This window comes from Quercus suber, unplaced genomic scaffold (genome assembly GCF_002906115.3).
Source record: "Quercus suber isolate HL8 unplaced genomic scaffold, Cork oak 2.0 scaffold_56, whole genome shotgun sequence".
Classification (NCBI taxonomy): Eukaryota; Viridiplantae; Streptophyta; class Magnoliopsida; order Fagales; family Fagaceae; genus Quercus; species Quercus suber.
Genome location: NW_027069521.1, coordinates 469,276 through 475,267, shown reverse-complemented (window position 1 = coordinate 475,267; position 5,992 = coordinate 469,276). Strand labels below are relative to the sequence as shown.

The 5,992-nt window shown below is 33.9% G+C and overlaps 1 long non-coding RNA gene across 2 annotated transcripts; it reads left to right on the top strand.

The window, feature by feature from the left end:
* Positions 1-1,537: 1,537 nt before the first annotated feature.
* Positions 1,538-5,534, top strand: LOC136067063 (uncharacterized). 2 transcript variants are annotated; one of them, XR_010628569.1, is made up of 3 exons: positions 1,538-1,870; positions 3,176-3,237; positions 5,128-5,534. It is a non-coding gene; the product is annotated as an uncharacterized LOC136067063 (long non-coding RNA). The 2 variants fall into 2 exon arrangements; XR_010628568.1 differs by having other exon boundaries at positions 5,116-5,534.
* Positions 5,535-5,992: the final 458 nt, after the last annotated feature.

The following is a 5,992-nucleotide window of genomic DNA, read 5'->3' as shown; positions in this document are numbered from 1 at the left end:
AATATCCTAAGTGGTGTGATGTTATCGATGCTAAATTTCAAGCTCTTCAAAAGCAAGAAACTTGGTCACTGGTTCCACCTCCTCCTAATGTAAATTTGATTAGTTTCAAGTGGGTGTTTAAGCTTAAACTTCACGGTGATGGTTCTATAGCTAGGTATAAGGCAAGATTGGTGGCTAAAAGATTTCATCAGCAGGTTGGATTGGATTACACTGAGACCTTTAGTTTTGTGATTAAGCCTACTACAATGAGGTTAGTTCTGGCCATTGCAGTTAGCTTCAACTGGCCTTTGAGACAACTTGATGTCTCTAAAATCTTTTTACATGGTTTCTTGAAAGAAAGAGGTTTATATGCACCAACCCCTAGGACATGTAGATTCATAACATCCTAACTATGTGTGTATATTGAAGAAGTCCCTTTATGGTCTCAAGCAAGCCCCTCGAGCTTGGTTTGAGAGGTTTACCTTCAATCTTCTTCATCTGGGGTTCACTACTTCCTTTGCAGACAGCTCTATCTTCATTGTCCAAGCTTCAAGTACCATCATATATCTTCTCTTATTTGTTGATGACATAACTATCACGAGCAACAGTTCTTTACAGATCTCTAGTCTCATCTTTGCCCTCAGTCACAACTTTGAACTTAAGGACTTGGGCTCTCTTAATTACTTCCTAAGGCATTTAGATTACTCCTACTAAGTTTGATCTTACCTTAACTCAAACCAAATATGCCTCAGATGTGCTTCATAGATTCCAAATGGAGAATGCCAAGCCCACAAAAACTCCTTGCTGCCCCAATATCAGATTGTTGCCACATGAGGGCACTACCCTTTCTAATCCAACTGATTATAGACGTATGGTAGGGGCTCTTCAATATTTGACATTTACAAGACCTGACTTAACTTTCAGTGTTCACTAGCTATGTCAATTTATGCATCATCCCATTACCACTCACTTTGAAGTTGCCAAACATGTTTTGCATTATGTAAAGGGTAATTTGAATTTGGGCCAGTGACCCCACTAATCGTCATTCTACCACTAGTGTAACACCCCGACCCAACTTTATAGTTATACTATGTATTTAAGTGGTTAATTATTATTTTGAGTGACTTACTTTCTAAAATTAATATAAGAGTATTTAATAAATATATTATTTACAATGCCATTGAATAAGAATTGTAAAGATTATAAATAATTAATGGCTATTTGTATTATAAATATATACTATGTACAAAACTTTATTAAATGGTTTAAGTTATTAGATACATAGTTGGTATTTTAATTAAGTATGATGCATGAGATGTTATAGTAGAATTCCACCCACACGCAACCAATTGAAATTTAAAACATGTAAAGCCAAAGTGTCTTGCATGTTGACTCATGATATCCTCTTAAACCCAAAGACCAAGACTTGGCTGGCCATGCAATGAACAAGCTCCACCTAGTTTCTTCCTTTGACTTTTCTCAAGTCAAATAGAACTTCCAAGAAGCTCACTTCCTCTCATTTCCCATGGGTCACACAAATCAATAATTTTAGCTCACTTTACTCCCTTTTCTCTTAAGGAAAGAGCTAGAAGCTCCCTTGAGTCCAAGGGTTCACACACCAAAAGAAAGATAAGTCTCCATCTTATCTCATCTTTGACTCTTTCAAAGCGACTACAACAATCAAGAACTCTCTCCCTCTTTCATACCCACGGTCCAACACCAAAAGAAAGAAAATTCTCTCAACTCTTCTCTCCCTCTCATACCCACGGGTCCAACATCAAAGGAAGAAAAAACTCTCAATTCTTCCCTCCCTCCTTCACTGAAACCATATACCTCACTCTAGGGAAGAAATTAAAAGATTAGCCTTAAGATTTCAGCTTCAAAGTTGTGGGTAAGTAAATAAAACCTTATCTTATTTTGGAGATTTTGATAGTATAATTGTTTTGTTTAGTTTTCTTCTTTATTCTCTAATATGATGGTTAAAAGTTGGTATTTGTGGTTTATAAAATTTGGAAACTTGTAAGTCTATATATATATATATGCTGTTTTAAGAAGCTTTGAAATTGTGTTGGTGATTTGTTGAAGGTAGATTATGGTTTTTACTAATTAATGATTGTATATGATTAAGGAAGTAAGGAAAAGTTAGGATGAGTACTTTTGAGGTTACTACTGAGATTTTGCTGGATATAATTTTGCTATAAATGGTAAAATGACTGTATATAAGTGTTTTCTAACATATCTAATGAGTGTATAAAAATCCTCATATGAAAATACCATTGTTTGATAATTGTATGTGAATTTACAAGAAAATGTTGCAAAGCTGTCACTGTGACAGAATCTGTGTTTATGCATGATAAATTAAGTATTAAATTGTATACAGTGAGTTTGGATCCTAGGGTTATTTCCTATGAAATCTAAGACACATATGGTTGTAATGGAAGTGGTCTCACAACATTTGGATCAATATAAAAAATAATGGTTTAATTTCTAAGTTGCATGAAATTCTGTCAGGACAGATTTGGATATGCTGTATTGTATGATTTTTAGTAAATTATGATTTTATTATTTGACTCTGAAATTGATATTGTATTTACTAACTAGAGGAGTGGCTCTGTAAAATTTCATGAGGACTGGATGTGAATTGATAGCCCATTTGTATTTTATAAGTTAAGTATATGCTGCTGGGACAAACAGTGAACAGTAAGAGACATGCCTAACTTTGAGGATTTAATTCTAAAGTTAGGGTGAATGATTTGAGCTATAATTTGGTATGTGTAGATCATAGCTAAATTTTGTATAACTTGGTTCAAGGTTTAGTACCCAAAGGAGGGGTTCTAAACCATTCGATTGTTGTTTTTATGAAGCTGTCTTGTTCAATGCATTGTATGTTGCCATGTGAGTGTATATGGTTATATGACCATTCTTAAAAGAGTTTATGCTTATGCATGCATTATCGCCATAAGCTCAAAGCACCTTTTGAAATGAAGTTGGCTCTTCTAGAGATATGATATAAATATGAGAATGATGGCTTTTCTTTAGTTTGGTACATTATTTGTTGATGTGTGCATAATATGTTTGTGGGAACCTTATTGAGGTGGGATTAGGATTTCCTTGATTCCAAGAGATAGATTTTAGATGGATGTGTAAGTTTATTATAAGGAATAATGGATAGTAATAAGCTTTGATTTTGGTTTAGGTGTTACCAGTCACCAGGTTTAAGCTCCTTCGACTGTAGGCTCTCGGTTCCTTTGCTTTCAGGTAAGAGATAAATTATATGAGCATTTGGTAAGTCATGAGGTTATTTTAAAGTGTATTTTGCATTAAAAGGTTTTTTATTAGAGATATGTTCATGAGCTTTCGAAACCTCATGTATATGATTTGAGCATATTGATGGCATTACTAATTTCCATGAACATGATGTTTAAAGAAAAGAATGGAAATGTTATTATTATGAAATGTTATGCAAAATAAAAAAATTTCAGTATGATGCATAAGTATGAAATGTTTTCGGGTTATGTCCTTTGGTGATCTAAACTAGGTCAGTAGGGGTTAATTACTGGCTTTCCATGGAAAATGTTATCTGTTTGGCCATTTAAAGTAGAGGAAATGGGGTTGCCTATAACTCTAGGCCATTTAAAGTAGAGGAAATGGGGCTGCTCGTAACTTTAATCTGAACAAGGCCTTCTCCCCAGTGTGTATGAACGGCGGGGAGGAACAAAACCTTGAGGGGATGTGCCATCAGGCTTCCCAAAGAGGACAATATCATGCACACAAGGTCACCCAAATATGATGAGGCCTTCTCTGTATAGAGTTATCAAATACGAATTAACCAATATGTTATTTATGAACAGCTATGTTATATTATTAATCATGAGAGAATTATTTTGTTTAAATGCATTCTGAAAAGTAAAAGCTCTCATGGAAAGAAGAAGTTTCTGATGAAAAGAAAAGCTGTTAATTAAGATAAAAGTTTCTAAAGTTCTGTTGTACTATAAAGATAAAGTTTTTGATGAAAGTACAAGTTTATGTTAAGAAGTTATCAGATATCTGTTTTTCTTTATGAAACGTTAAGTTTTATGATTATAAAAGTTATAATATTTTACGAGAAGAAGTTGAAAGTTCTATTATTCTTTAAGATGTTTCCAGTTTAAGACAAAGTTACTGATTATTTGATTTAAATTAAAATGATTATTTTGTAATGAAAATATATATGGTGACTTTGTAAGAACTGAAAGAAATTCAATCTGAAAGGTTTTGGTAAAATTATTCTGATAAGAAAAGGAAGAATAATTATTTTCCTATGAAGAGCATATAAGTTATTATTATAAATAGTATAAAATACTAAGCATGAAAAGATGTTCTCCTATCTGAATGTTGATAAAATGAAATGAATTAATTTACATGCATCCTCATTAAATTCTCATATATCTTACCTTTACTGAGCTGTGTAGCTCATCCCTTCCACTCTTTTAGTTAGCAGGTTTATTTTGAAGTAGTAAGAGCCTTAGTTGAGTTTTGGAAGGATCTAGTTTTAGTTTTGTTGTATAGATCCCAAATTAACAATTTTGATGTTTAGCTTTGTAGTATTGTGTATTTTAGGATCTAATGAAAGTTGTGTACCTTAATGTGAGATTTAGAATAGGAGTAATTGGTGGATTATGTTATTCTTTTAGTATAATGTAGATGCTCTGAATGTCAAGTGAAAAGTCATATCAAAAAGTAAAGAAACAAGAATGAAAAGAAAAGGGAAGCTTTTGTAAAAGTTAAGTTGGTTCTTGTTAACATTAGGTTTAAGCTTGATATTAGCATGCCAGTCATGGTCACAAATCCGGATATCAGGTTTGGGGCGTGACAACTAGGTTCTTAGTTTTCCCTGGGTCCAATCCTGTCTCATGGTCCTCAAAGAAACAGTCTATTGTTTCCCATTCCTCCACTGAGGTTGAATATATAGCATTGGCCACCACTACTACTGAATTAGCTTGGCTTTGTATTCTTTTTAAAGAACTTCGATTATTCCTTTATCATGCTCTTGTGCTATGTTGTGATAACGTGTTTGCTATTGCACTCTCTGCAAATCTAGTTTTTCATTCGTACGCCAAACATATTGAACTGGATTATCACTAAGTCCTTGAAAAGCTTCTTCGACAGGATATGTATTTTCGTTTTGTCTCTGGCAAGGATAACTTGGCTGATGTCTTCACCAAGCACTTGATTGCCCCTTTATTTCAAGCTTAGCAACGCAAACTCGTGGTGATTTCTTCCCCCTTTCATTTGAGGGGGGATGTTGAAGATGATAAAGCTAAACAATCCATTTCATTAAGTTTGAATACCAAAGGCAGTCAGATGCATCGTTTCATTAAAGAAAACATCTAATGTACTGGTATTGCTTAAACAGTGTTGTATTGAAGGTTCAAGAATCAGTTGGTATAGGCACTGCAAGGGAGTGATTGTATCGTGCCGGCCGGTACCACTAGTATTTTTTGCACCAGTAGCTTGGCCAGTACAAAAAAGTATCAACTTTGTTCCGAAATAAATACCAGCAATACCGTGAAAAATACCAGATTTCGGCCTGTTAATAGATACCAGTCTGGTACTGATCTATAACCCAAAAAAGGATTCATCCCTTATGCACTCACTGTCTCTTTTTTCACTAAAGCCAACAACCTCTCACTGAATTTGAGTGGTGATGGATAGCGACACAAGCAGCAAAATGAAATCAGAATCAAAACTTAAAAACTGAGAGAGACGAGACAAAACTAAAAGCTCAAATGACAAAAACTAAGAAGAGAGAGCTAAAATCGTTGGAAATTTGAAAGTGGAGAAGAAAGTGTAAAAGAGTATATTAGTAATTTTTTTTATTGAAAGATGTGAAAACTAGTGACTGTGAGAGAGAGAAACGTGTGGAGAGGAAAAAGTTAAAAAGGCAACAGTACCAATGAGTGAAAAGATAAGAAAACAGGAGATGTATTTATTGTTTCTTGATTCTTTCATTTGAAAAAAATATACTAGTAAA